The following is a 14,118-nucleotide window of genomic DNA, read 5'->3' on the forward strand; positions in this document are numbered from 1 at the left end:
AAGCTTTAGAGTGCGTTTAGGAGAGTCTTCCAAGCTAGACTTCCAGGTCATTTCCTGGTTCTCCCACTTACCAGTATGACCCTGAACAAGATACTCTACCTTTTTGGGCTTCAGTTTCTTTATCTTTAAACGGATAATGTGATAGTACTTTCCTCATAAGGCTATTGTCAAAAATAAAGATGTAGATATATTCTATCATATTTTAATAGTGTGCAACAGTACTTGGCCCAGAGTATTATGTTATCAATAATATCTTCAAGGGAAAAAATTCTTTAAATTTGCAAAATCAAGCCTGTTACTTATAATTTGAATGTTCTTATTAAACATGAGATCTTCAGTCAACCACATCTCATTTCGATGAGAAATATTCATTCATTATGTATTTATATGTATATATGTTGACTTCTATTTCATTTTATTAGAAAATTTTGAGTCCTTTATAACTAAAGTGAAAAACAGAGGATAGTGTCACGAACTCTATTTGCTTGCTTTCTACAGTGATGATATATTTGCTTTTCTTCAAAACATAAAGTAATAAAGATAATGGAGAAATTTCTATCAATTACTTTTTTACTTATCTAAAATGAAGTATTTATGTAAATACCTTACAAGATCAAACACACAAAATGTTAGCCTAAGATGCAAATGTTATGATTGTATCAATTGAGTTAGTGTTTATTCATCTGCTAGTATACATAAAATATGAATTTTCCAGCCTCATAGCTATGACCCACCTATTTATACTATATTTACTTTATAAAATAATGAATGCAATTTTTGTAATCACCTGAGATGCAATGTTGAACAGGTGCTCTGTGAGGATTAATTGCATGGGTCAACTTGACTGGTTGCTGGACGCCCAGGTATCTATTTAAGCATTACTTATGGATATGACTATGAGAGTGTTTCTAGAAGAAATTAACACTTGAACTGATGGACTGAGTAAAGTAGATGGCAGACATCATCTAGTCCCTTGAGGACCTGAATAAAACAAAAAGGCAGAGGAAGGCTGAATTCACTCTCACCTGTCTGTTTTGGCCTCGACGTGGGTCGTGCATGCTCTGCAACTCTAGTTATGAGGACTTCAGGCTCGGGCTAAGACCTACAGCATCAGCTCTCCAGCAATCAGGGGTCAGGATTATGCCATTGGCTTTCCTGGGTCTCCAGTTTGTAGATAGCAGATTGTGGAACTTCTGAGGCTCCATGATCATCTACACCAATTCCTTATAATAAATCTTATCCTTCTTCATTTATGTTTTTCTGAAGAACCCTAACTAATACATGTCCCAGGAGATCCTTACACAGTCAAAACAAGTTTCTGGATAGTCTACAAAACTAGATTCCCTTTTTCTGAGGCATTAGCTTCTTTTGTTAAGGTTTATGGCATTGATCTTTCTATTAAAATGATCTCTGGCATCAATAAGAGTCTAAATAATTGCTAATCTTCATCTTTAAAAAGATGGAACCCTCTACTTAATTGCCTATATTTTAAAATGTGGATGTTACTTTCTTCCTCTTCCTTTCTTCTTGACCTTTAAAACAATGTTTTCTTCATTATTATTTTTTCCTCCATTTCAATATTATTTTGCCAAAAGCCACCAGATAGGATAAATGGGATAGTAAATGTGGGCCAGGCCCATCCAAAGAGAATTAATATAGTGAATATTATGATTATGGCCAAGATAACAGGGTGTCAATTGGTACGGTTAGATTTCGGAGAAACCAGTGGTACTCTGGTGAAGTGGGACATCAACTACCTACAAGTAGCAGAGCAAATAAGTAAATATATTGAGAATAATGAAAGCCACATTTCTCAATGACAGAGAATATGGAAAAGGAAAGGCTGGCATGAACCTCGTGAACTGACTAGAAATTGTACACCTTGTTGTGACCTCTGGTTATAAATGTGTAAAAATACTTGTAGAAATAAATATAGACGCAAATGTATATATACATATATATTTCATACACAACATGTGTGTATGTATCCACACACATTCCCATATACACATACAGATTTTCTAGCTCTCTCTACTGATACATCAATGTTGAACACACTGGCATCAATGAGGGCAACTTGATTACTAAATACCCATGTCTTGGAATCCAAATTTCACCATCTGTTAAAAAGAACAAGGGCTTCTGGAAGAAATGACTGATCCAGGTTGAGGTGGCAAAAGTGTTAGATGACCCTAGAACATCTTATTGTACCAGAAATTAAAGAAGGGCTGAAAGGGCAATGGAACATGTCAAAACAATATAGAAGTCAGTGCGACGGGGCTCCCAGCCACGTCGGAAGAAGTAGGTCATCAGAATGTATAACAAACTTACCAAACTTCATCTTGCTGCATGGTTAAAATTGGTAAATGAACAGAGATGTATTAGAACTTAATGAATACAGTAGAATTGCATGTGTTCATACAGATGAAACAAATAGCAAATAAGAAAGAAAGGGGTAGGAAAAGCCCATCTTTACAGCAGAATGTCAAAGCTATATGCAGAAAGAATAATGGAATTACATAGCCTCTATCTGGTAACCACCACAGAAATAATTATTTCAAAATCTTCAATAAAATCATTTAAATAAATGAATTCCATGAAACATATTCAATGACATTTTAAAAAATCATACAATGAAATATTTCCATAATCACAAGCTATCTTCCCACAAATTATTAGTAACGATAAAGACAAATAACAAATAAACTAAGGTATTTTATGTTGCAGAAACTTGACAATCTCTTTGCAATTAAATTCATATTCTTTGCTACCTGATACAGTGAGAATACAGCATCAAATTCTATGCTCTTTTTGCCCAAAATGGCTAACCTGAGGCTATGCAGAGGGAAACATCAGGAAAGTATATATTGAGTGATAGTCTACAGAAGGACTGGATCATATCTTAAAAAGCACCAAGGTCATCAAACACGAGTGAAGCTGAGGACCTGGGCATGACTGTGTGCACTGCATGACCGGGGATTGAGAGCATTGTGCTAACCTCAGGGTCACTGACGCACCGTGAATGGAGTTCTCCGGGTGAGGGTAGGCAGTTCCTAAATATTTTGTAAATTGAAATGGTCCCCAAATATATATTTTTCAGAAATAGATGGGACAAATCCCATCAAAATAAAAAGTTACCTGCAGTTGTTGGGGAGTAGTATGGTACATGTGGAGAAACAAGAAAGGAAAAATATAGAGGTTGGAATTCTCTGCATATACTAGGTATGTCAATTTGACTTGGAACCTTAAACACACAAAAATTGTATTTTAAAAAAGCTGTTCATAAATATTAAAATCAAAGTGAAATGAATCAAATTGCATATCAAGTTAGTGGCATAGTTATGCAATGATTTTAAAACACAGGGATCTGACTGTAGATTTGCCCTAAAAAGAAAAAACTTCAAAAAATATTAAACTGTTCTCTGTAGTTTTTTTCTGGTGGTGATGTTCGTTTTATTTTAAGTCTACTCTGTGTGTGTGTGTGTGTGTGTGTGTGTGTGTGTGTGTGTGTGTGCGCACGCGTGCTGTGGGATAAACTGAATGAATAATTGTGTCACTGTTACTGAAAACTAGAAAAGGGAGAATATAATTGTAAGATGGATGAGTTTAATAACATCTATCTGGCCCTTAATTTGAATTATAAGTATTACTAAAAACTAATAATATATTTTCTCTCAAAATATGCATATCTTGTAGCTCAGACCACTGAAAAGACCATCTAGGCAATATTTTTCCTAATAAGAATCATAATCTTTAAAAAATTGCGTGATTCCAAGGCTGAGTTAGGAAACGCCCATGGTGAGCATGTGATATGTCACAGCAGAAAACAAGAAAGCTATTAAAACCGCATTTCAAATGGATTTTCGAGCTAACCCTTAATTTTTCCTTTATAAAAAACGTGAAAAAAATCTATATACAGAAAAGCACACATTTCAATTAATAAAATTGGTTTCATAATGGTTTAGTGTAAATCCAATTTTTTTCTAAATTAATCTTTATAGTATTTTTCAAATTACATAATATTTTTCTTCTAATGTTTAGATGGTTTACTTCTAAAATATAATTATGTTTTATAATAATTTATACAAATTTAGGAATAGACTGTGCACGTGTGTGTGTACGTGTGTGTGTGTGTGTGTGTGTGTGTGTGCGTGTGTTACACAGGGGAAGATAGGTCCCTGCGTAGTGTTCAGAAAAGCAATATCGTTGTGAAGCTAGTTGGTATATAGCTGAAAATTTAGTTACAGTACTCGTCTAGAGAAGGATTTACTCTCAACCTCTGAGTTCTCAGTGAGTGTAAGTGGGCAGTTGCATCTAAAAAAATCAGCACTGAGAGAAGTTGTGCGTGTAAATAGACAAGCAATATGACTTCTATGAAAACCTTGTAGATAAGAAACCTATATTTAATGCTTGCTTAGGATGAGAACTGGTTAAAAGTCTAGGGCCTAGCTCCATCAAGAAAACCTGTCTTCTGAAAAGGAGCATCTGAGACTTTATATGCAGATAGCATTTGTGACAAATATGACTAAATTGCAAGATTGTGTTTTTCAATAGAAACATGCATTTTAATGCACAGCACTGGCATAAACTTCAAACAATTCAGAGATTCAGAAAACTATTGTTTTAATTATATGTAGCTGATTTGATCATCTTCAGAAGTTTTGCCATGATTTACTAGAGAAGGTAAAAACAAAATAAAACTTTTAATCTTCTGTTTTAAATGTGGCTCAGTCTTATAACTGAAAAACTTCTAAAGGCATTGTTTAGTGTGATATAGAAAATAAATATTCAGATGCTCAGTCTCTTTTTTATATATCCTCACTCTGCCCTCAGCTTGTATCCTCTAAATGGAAGACGGAAGTAGGAAGTAGAGGAACTTTATTCATCCTGTAATTTTGACCTGGTTATGTTCTTGACAATTTAAGCCGGCTGGCTTTCCTAGATGCCAGCTGTTGCTGGTGCTACAAGGCCCTGGAATCTGGCTGTGACTTATCTTTCCCAGTTCACGTGGTCTGTTGCAGGCACAGGGCCATTTCATACCACCATTGCACACTTACTTTTTTTATTTGCCAAAATAGCTACAATTTTTTGTCTATGACGTGAGAAGTGAAAAGAGGCACTACTCAGCCTCAGAGTCTCCTGCTGTTATCAACAAGGTGGTTACCTCATACCTGAAGCTGACACAGGGGGTGGCTCTGAGATCATACGTTTTGAGTCCTTAAAAGTGAGAAGGAGCCCAAGCCCTCAAGCTTCACACAACCCACGCTTATCTGACAGTATTCTCACATCTTGGATGGAGCAGAATTGGAACACACGTGATCACTTTTCTTTTCTGCCTTTTAAAAAACTCTGTTGTAGGCAATGTCTTTCCTTGTTCCATCTGGCACTTGCTAACATCATTCTTGAAGAAAAAAAAAAAAAGTAAAGTTCAGTCACTCTGTTTATTAGGAATAGAACCAAGTAAAAACAAATGTCAGTCTATTGCTCTTGCATTGAAATTCTCTTTCAGTCAGATGCCTTAATCACGGACACGGGTCTCTTTAAACTCAGGTAGAGAGATAAAAAATGGAAGGGGGATTCTTTAGATGATAACTGTCTTAGTCAATTTTTGCTGCTGTAAAAAATACGCTGACGCTTAAACAGCAAACATTTATTTCTCACAGTTCTGGAGGCTGGGAATTCTAAGACCAAGGTCCCAGAAGATCTGGAGGTGTCTGGTGAGGACTTGTTTCCTGCTTTGCAGATGGTTGCCTTCTCACATGGCAGAAAGCAGAGAGGGAGAAAACAAGCTCTCTTGTGTTTCTTTTTATAAGGCCACTAATCCCGTTTTCGAGGGTTACACCCAAGGCCTAATCATCTCCTAAAGGCCCCTATCGTTATATTGGGGATGAGAGTATTAACACATAAACTTTGGGAGAAACAGAAACGTTCAGTCTAGAGCAGTATGCTAGCTTGAAAATCTCTTATCCAGTCTTTTAACCCAGAATGGACTATGAAAATCATGTTTTTGCTCCAGTGATTTATAAGATTTTCTGTTTGTCTCTTGCTTTTTTGTTAGCACACAGCCTTACGGTCCTTCAATGGCTAAAATGCTTTCCCCATAACTAAATATTTTATTTGGTTATATTAAAATTTTCTATTTAGAATATGGCAAGGAAATGACACAAATGAGAGAACTATGGAAATTTTAAAGCTCACAGAGACTCATGACATAATCAGATTTAAGCACTCTTCCATGTATAAGAACTTTTCCACATATTTATTTGTTGTCAAGTAAGCAGCATGTAAAAAGTTCAGCATTCTGGTTTGTTAGCCAAGATTTAAAAATGTAAACCTAGAAAATGTTAACAAACTTAATTGATCAAACTACCCTGAATTTGAGATTATTTCTGATATTTTACTATAAATGTAGACTACATAGAATATGATTGATGCAGTAAGATTAATTGAAGAAAGAATAACGAAAAATTAATACAAAATAGGTAAAAGTAGTATTGAAAAGGATGAACTTGTCTAATTTCTTTTAAAAATATCTCTGTGTTTGCTAATGGCAGTGAAAAACAGATTTCAGTTTTTTTAGGTCAGAATGTAAACAAAATATAATTCTATAAAATGTATGATCATTTATAATTGTGGATGGGTAAAGGATAAAATTCTAGAAAGAGTTCTACTCATTAGAAAATGAAGAATTTTATAAATTAAAGAACTACCAGTTAAGGACAATTGTACATTATAGGTTAATTGTAGCACACTTGCAATAAAGGGACTAACAAGGAAGTTGTTTTCTATTTTTTTATAAAATATAGCAGAAATACTATAACAGAGCTCCTTGTAACCTTTGCCAAAGTGACAATTCAAATCACAAACATGAAGAGGAATTGCTAATGAATTTTTGGAATTTAAAAACATTCTGCTATAACTCTCAATAAAAATCAGTTAAAGTACAGAAAACAAGTTGCACTTCCAAGCATTTACCCATGTTATGTAGACACTGTATATTTTAATGTGTTCTGAATATAGATGATGTAGTAACAATTAACAATGAATTTGCAAACTCCATTGATTTGGTCCATAAAGCTATTTAATCATTATGTAAATGACTAACTGCCATAAACAGTACTAAATGCTAGGCCTAGACCTCTGCCCTCAAAGAGTTTATGAATAATAGCAGTGCCATGTGCTGTGTACAGAGCAGCGATTCATTTAAACTAAAGATCTGCTTAAAATGTAGTCTTCAAAATCTGCTACATAGGTAAGAAAATAATTTAGTTTAGCCAAAAAGATGGTCAAAACCAAATGGGTTACCAAAGCTTTTTTAAAAATAAAAATAAAAGCAAGTATTCAAGTATGTTCCCTGAAATTCCCTAAGGTACCTCATGCAACAGGTACAAGGAACTATAAGGCTCTCAGGAACATACACCACATACATTTCAGTGAGATGCCATATTATATTATTTTATTCCCCAAAGACATAAAATATTACATACGGATACAAAAACAGCACCTGCCTTCTGCTAGAATCCTACTTGCAATAAATTTGAGTCTGACAGATGAAGACTAAGAACAAATGTAATGTCTCCAGAATATATAACCAACAGATGTGTGCTGTTTGCCAGCCTTTCTATCCCATGAACCTATTCCTTGGCTGTTGAGGTCATCATCTTTTAGAAATAATCACCCATTAAGCATCTGCCTGGAAATTAAAATTATGATTATACAAATATCTAAGTGTTCCAAATTTTGAGAAACTGATGAATATCTGACAACTTTTCAAATATAACTGTAGTCTCACAATAATGTGTTCTACATTTTCAAGGTGAAAACTTTTTTATTTCTGCTGTTGCATATGTGATGTAAGAAAGATTTAATTCTTGAATATTCTTGTTATTTAAATATCCTGATTGAACCTAAAGCCTTAAATTTGTTGTTTGTAATTTTCCATTTGCAGATCCATTTTTTTTTAAAGAATTAAAAATTCTGATACAGTAGTAGTGTGGCCTGAAATGACAGTACTGTTTGAAATTTCTCAGATCGATAAACTCTAAAAGCTTTGTGGATATTGCTATTCAGTTTTTAAACTTTTTGTGTGTGGTGATTCAAATAAACGTGAAACCAAAGAAAGTTCAATACATTAGGGTCTTATAAGGGTGTCTAAAATGATGAGCTTATTCTGAAAGAATACTGTAATCAGTTTGTATCACTAAATTCACATTGAAAAAAGTTTCTTTCCTAATGTTACATGATGGCATTTTAAACATGAACCTCTCTTGGAGAGAGGTAACTACTTCCAGATGCAACATACATCTGGTTAGGAAATGAAATCTTTCTACATACATTTATCAAGACCAAGGCCTTCTATCAACTGGCTCCTATATGTATACCTGTAAATATAGATAAACACATATTTATATATATGTGTGTGTGTATGTATACACACACACACACACACACACACACACACATAGGTGTATGTGTATTTGTTGTTTTTGTTTTTGTTTTGAAACAAGGTCTCACTCTGTCACCCAGGATAGCAAGCAGTGGCACTATCTCACCTCTCTGCAGCTTCCACCTCCCAGGCTCAAGTGATTCTCATGCCTCAGCCTCCAGGACAGCTGGGATTACAAAGGCATGAGCCACCACATACAGCTATTTTTTGGATATTTTAGTAGAGACATGTTGGCCAGGCTGCAGGCTGGTCTCAAACTCCTGGCCGCAAGTGGTCCTCCTGCCTCAGGCTCCCAAAGCGCTGGGATTACAGATGTGAGCCACAGCACCCAGCCGGGCTCCTGTATTTTTCAAGCTTTCCTCTCGTTATCACCCAAAATGCCCATTGTCTTCTGCTTACCATCTAACGAAGGGAATGAGTGGTTACTGGTTACTGCATATGATTGACTGGGGCGTGGTCTATGGCTATGAGGCATGTTACTTTTGTGATGATTTGTCTGCCTTTATTTAGTCTTGGGAATGAATGCTAGAAAATCAAATTAGCCTAAAGGCATTCTGCCGATTTTTCAAACTAGGGTTTCACCTTGCATGAAACTTATTTAAAAACCCAATTTCCTGAAATCTTCACACCCTTCAATTCTAGTATTTTCAGCTGTTTTAGAAGCACATGGTATCAAGAACAGTATTAATCATTGTTATGCTAATGTAAGGTAGGCTACATTAGTTCAGTCTCAGAAACTAGAAATAAGAATACTACCATTAAATGATTTTGCATGATTAAAATGTTAGATACTATGCTAAGATAGTTAGATATATTTTATGCATCTGTGCAATAGATATTATTATTTCCATTTTATGTATAAAGAAACTGAGACATAGGCCTGACAACGTGGCCAGCACTTGTAATCACAGCACTATAGAGGCCAAGACCAGAGGATGACCTGAGACCAAGAGTTGGAGACTCACCTGGGAGACATAAGGAGATCTCGTCTCTACTAAAAACAAAACAAAAAAAATTGGCCAGGTGAGGTGGAGCATGCCTGCAGCCCCAGCTCCTCAGGAGGCTGAGGCACCACTGCACTCCAGCCTGAGCCACAGTGTAAGACCCTGCCTCTGGGGGAAAAAAAAGAAAAGAAAAGAAACCAATTCAATAGATTATGTACAATTTAATCCAATGTGTGCTGTTTAAAAAAGAAAAAAACAAAAAACCCAGATTCATGCGTTTAATCATTTATTTACTGCTACACTCTACTTTTTAACTTCCATCTTAAGAATACTAAAATTGCTTTTTCTTATGATTATTTAAAAGTTGCTAGTGTTACCTTAACATTATTTTAATATTTCTGCAGGATTTTTTTTACTGTCTTTAGTATTGTATTTCCATTTTGATTGTATACATGTTTATTTTCTTCCTCATTTCTTTCTAATACCAGAATTCACCCATTTTGTGATTGCTGTGACCTACTAAATGTGTCAGTTGATATATCTGATTTATAGTTACTTTTATTTTTAATTGCACTTATATTTAATGATTCAGTTTCACCTTTTTTTTGAATTACATTATGTTTCCTGGTAATTTGTATAACTTTGTTTAAACATAAGCACACTAAAAAAAAGCAAGGACTTTACCAATATGCCTATTCAGTCATTACCACTAAACTCTAACAATCTAAAGTTAATCATTTTAAATTTATAAATCGTTTAATAAAATGTAGCTATCGCTTGTTGAATGCTTCAAAATGTTAAGTATTTGTTTATATTGGGTTAATTGTTTACACTTATACACCAATTAAATATTAACAACGTATTTTCTAGGTAAGGAAAATCAGAATTTTAAAATTTAAGTAACTTAAAAGATCACTTAGCCAGTAAGTACCCAACGTGGAATTGAACCGAGATGAATTTGACTGTAAAATCTATGTCCTTTCCAATACATGGAACTGTCATGCTGGTATCACAATAGAAAATTTTTTTTTATGGAAAGATTCTAAGCCTGGCACTAAGAAAATGCAGAATCCCCTGGGTGGACGCAGGAAGGGGCCTGGGCCGGTGTGGGGTCCAGCTGCGCGCCGCACCAGGGGCGCGAACTCCGCCCGCAGCGCGCGGTGGAGCAGGCATTTGCAGCTGTGGGGAGACAGCCAGAAGCAAGCTTTTGGAGCCGGGGGAACCTCAGACAGAAGCAGGTGTCCACCCCTAATTTTACGGATGCACAGACTGAGGGAGTTGCGTGACCACAGGAAGCGATGTGCTGAGACCCAGCGCCGCCCTCTTTGGAAGCCAGGGCCGCCGTCCGTTTAGCCTGCTGCGCGGGAGGGCCCGGGTGTCCGGATCCAAAGCTTTCCGCCGTCACGGGTCTGGTGCTCCCCGAGGCAGGGCTCTGCCCACACTCACGGCTTCCGACAGGGAGCGTGTGTGACCCGCGGCCGTCCCTGGGGCCGCCCTGGAGCCCCTCGCCCCGTTCGGGCCGGCAGAGCCTGCAGGGCCCGGGGAACGGAGAGAACGCTGCGCAGCGCAGAGGCCAGGACGACCAGGGGCCCGGTGAGGGCGACCCTGACCCTGCGGGGAGCGGCGTTCCCAGGAGGTGCAGCTGATCCTCCAACGGGGGCAAAGCGCGCGATCCCGCCGTTCGTGCCCTCACTGCGCGTGGTCATGGTGGCTGCCATCCAGTCCTTGCGTTTCCGCGCGGAGAAGAACGCTCGGCTCATACACCCGCCGCTCACTGAGGACACGCCCTCGGGGGGCCAGCGCCCCCTCGACTCCGGGCTCAAAGCGCTCGCCCTGATCAGCGCCAGCACGGCTGGGACCGTCTCCCTGGTGGTGCTCTGCAAGGACCGCTGCTGCAAGCTCATCCGTGGCTGGCGGATCCTGTCCTCCCTATGCTGCTGTCTCTCTTCACCTGAATCTACCCTGGGGAAGTGCTCACGACCTGCGGCTCGGCCGTGGACCCCCCTCTTGCTGACCGTCGGGAAGTTCGGGGCGGTGGGCATGGTGGGCATCCACTGGCAGGCGCCTGGTGCTGCGGCAGGCCCACCTCGTCGTGATCGCGCCCTTATGGCCTTGGTGGTCATCAAGTACCTCCCAGGGGGATCCGCGGGGGTCATCCTGGGCGCCATCTCTGTGTACGATCTCATGGCCGTGCTGTGTCCCAAAGGGCCTCTGAGAATGCTTGCAGAAACTGCCTCGGAGAGAAACGAGTCCATATTCCCTGCCCTGATGTACTTATCCACCATGGTGTGGACGGTGGGCATGGCGAAGCTGGAGCCCTTCTCTCAGGGTGCCCTCCAGCTCCCCCACAACCAGGAAATGGAAGTAGGCTCCTATGACAGTTTTGGGGAGCCTTCATACCCTGAAGTCTTGGAGACTCCCCTGACTGGCTACCCAGGGGAGGAGCTGGAGGAAGAGGAAGAAAGGGGCATGAAGCTCGGCCTCGGTCACTTCATTTTCTACGGCGTGCCAGTGGGCAAGGCAGGCCATGGGCAGCGGGGACTGGAACACCATGCTGGCCTGCTTCGTTGCCATCTTCATTGGCTTGTGTCTGACCTTCCTGCTGCTTGCTGTGTTCAAGAAGACGCTGCCCGCCCTCCCCAACTTTATCACGTTCGGGCTCATCTTTTACTTCTCCACGGACAACCTGGTGCGGCCATTCATGGACACCCTGGCATCCTATCAGCTCTACATCTGAGGGACGCGGTGCACCACAGGCTGCAAGCTGCAGGGAATTGACATTGGATGTAGCTCTATAGTTTTACACTCTAGTGCCATATATTTTTAAGACTTTTCTTTCCTTAAAAAAATAAAAAAGTATGTGTTTACTTGGTGAGGAGGAAGCAGGAAAAAAAAAAAAGAAGAAGAAGATGCAAAATCCCGTGAAGCTGTAAGTCACTTCCTAGAAATCATCTGATATGACTGATGTCTTCAACACAGCCTTGAATATAAAGAAAACTATAGTAAATGTTATAAAATATCACAAAAAGTATCTAAAGAAATTGCAATGCATGTAGGAATGCATCCATCACTTTTCAGATGACAAACAAGAGGTCCAAATTTAAATCTGCATTAGGAAAAAGTGACAGCATCTTTGATACTGACACTGGTGGACCAAAAGCTGGCTGAGCCTGGCTATGTAGATACCCTAGTCTTCCTTTTGCTGTGCGGGACCATTTAAAGACCCAGGTCATTGAAAGTAAAAGGCTTCAATATGTCCTGGATTTTACAAACCACAAGGAAAAACTCCAGGTAGAATAAAAAACATTGAAAACATTAATTTTGACATCCCATAGAAATCAAGCTGTTCTGACATTGATGGTGTTATCCTGGAATGTATAAATAAATGTAAAATATGAAAATGCTGTTCGGTGGTTGACCAGATAAACTAGAGTGTGGAAGAAAAATTTCAGGTTTTTTCTGCCAAAAAAAAAAAATATTCTAAATACTTAGTATTACTTATCTGTTTATAAGTATAAAAGGTGGTAAATAACTAGGATCATAAAGAAAAAGAAATAATTGACCAATTAAAAACATATATGCATACTCTACGCTTTGGTTACAATGATGGATGAAAATCCAAATCACAGACTATGCCAATCCCGATGAGAATATGGAGCAACCAAAATGCTTATTTATTGCTGGTGGAAATGCAAAGTGATAACAGTTGAGAGACAGTTTGGCAGTTTTTTACAAAACGAAACATACTCGTAACATGTGATCCAGCAATCATGTTCCTTCGCATTTACCCAAATAAGTGAAACAGCTGTGTACACACAAAAACCAGCACAGAAATATTTACAGCTTTATTTATGATTGCCAAAAGTTGGAAGCAATCACAATCTCCTTCTATCTATTAATAAATAAACTGTTACATCTAGATAGTGGAATATTATTGAGAGCTAAAATAAATGGAAAGCTGTAAGCCACGAAAAGACATAGGAGAAATCTTAAGTACATATTACTATATTAGTAAACAAAAACCAAACCAAAAATTTGATCTTCATAATGATAATAACTTCTAGTGATGAGAGACAGTCAGTAAAAAGGTACATAACTCAATAGAAAGTAAAAATTTATGAATAAAACTTAGGTGTACAATGAAAAAAAAATTTATTCCTTACCTTATATCATAGAGTGTACTTACCCAAAGCTAGATAGTATGACCTATTATATACCTAGGTTATATGATATAGCCTACTGCTTCCTGTCTACAAACCTATACAGCATGTTACTGTATAGAAGAGTTACAGTAAAAATATAATATAAAAGATTTTAAAAGGCACACCTGTATGGGGCACTTACCATGAATGGATCTGGCAGGAATGGAAATTGCTCTAGGTGAGTCAATGGATAAGTGGAGAGAAAAATGTGATGTCCTAAGACATTACTGTGTACTCCTATACACTTTATAAACACTGCAGTTACGCTATCCTAAATGTATTACTTTTTCTTTCTTTAATAATAAATTAATCTTAGCCTGATTTAACTTTTTTACTTTATAAACTTTTGAAATTTATTAACTTTTGACTCCTGTAATAATACTTAAAACACAAACACATAGTACAACTGTACAATTATTTTTAAGACACAAGCACACATATTATCCTAGGCCTACACAGGGTCAGGATCCTCACTATCACAGTCTTCTACCTCCACGTTTTGTCCCACGGAAGTTCTTCAGGCATA

General features: G+C 38.0%; 1 pseudogene; it reads left to right on the forward strand.

The window, feature by feature from the left end:
- Positions 1–1,673: 1,673 nt before the first annotated feature.
- On the forward strand, positions 1,674–12,127 carry LOC116550649 (annotated as a pseudogene).
- Positions 12,128–14,118: the final 1,991 nt, after the last annotated feature.

Source organism: Sapajus apella, unplaced genomic scaffold (genome assembly GCF_009761245.1).
Source record: "Sapajus apella isolate SASKATOON/1434 unplaced genomic scaffold, GSC_monkey_1.0 scaffold8, whole genome shotgun sequence".
Lineage (NCBI taxonomy): Eukaryota > Metazoa > Chordata > Mammalia > Primates > Cebidae > Sapajus > Sapajus apella.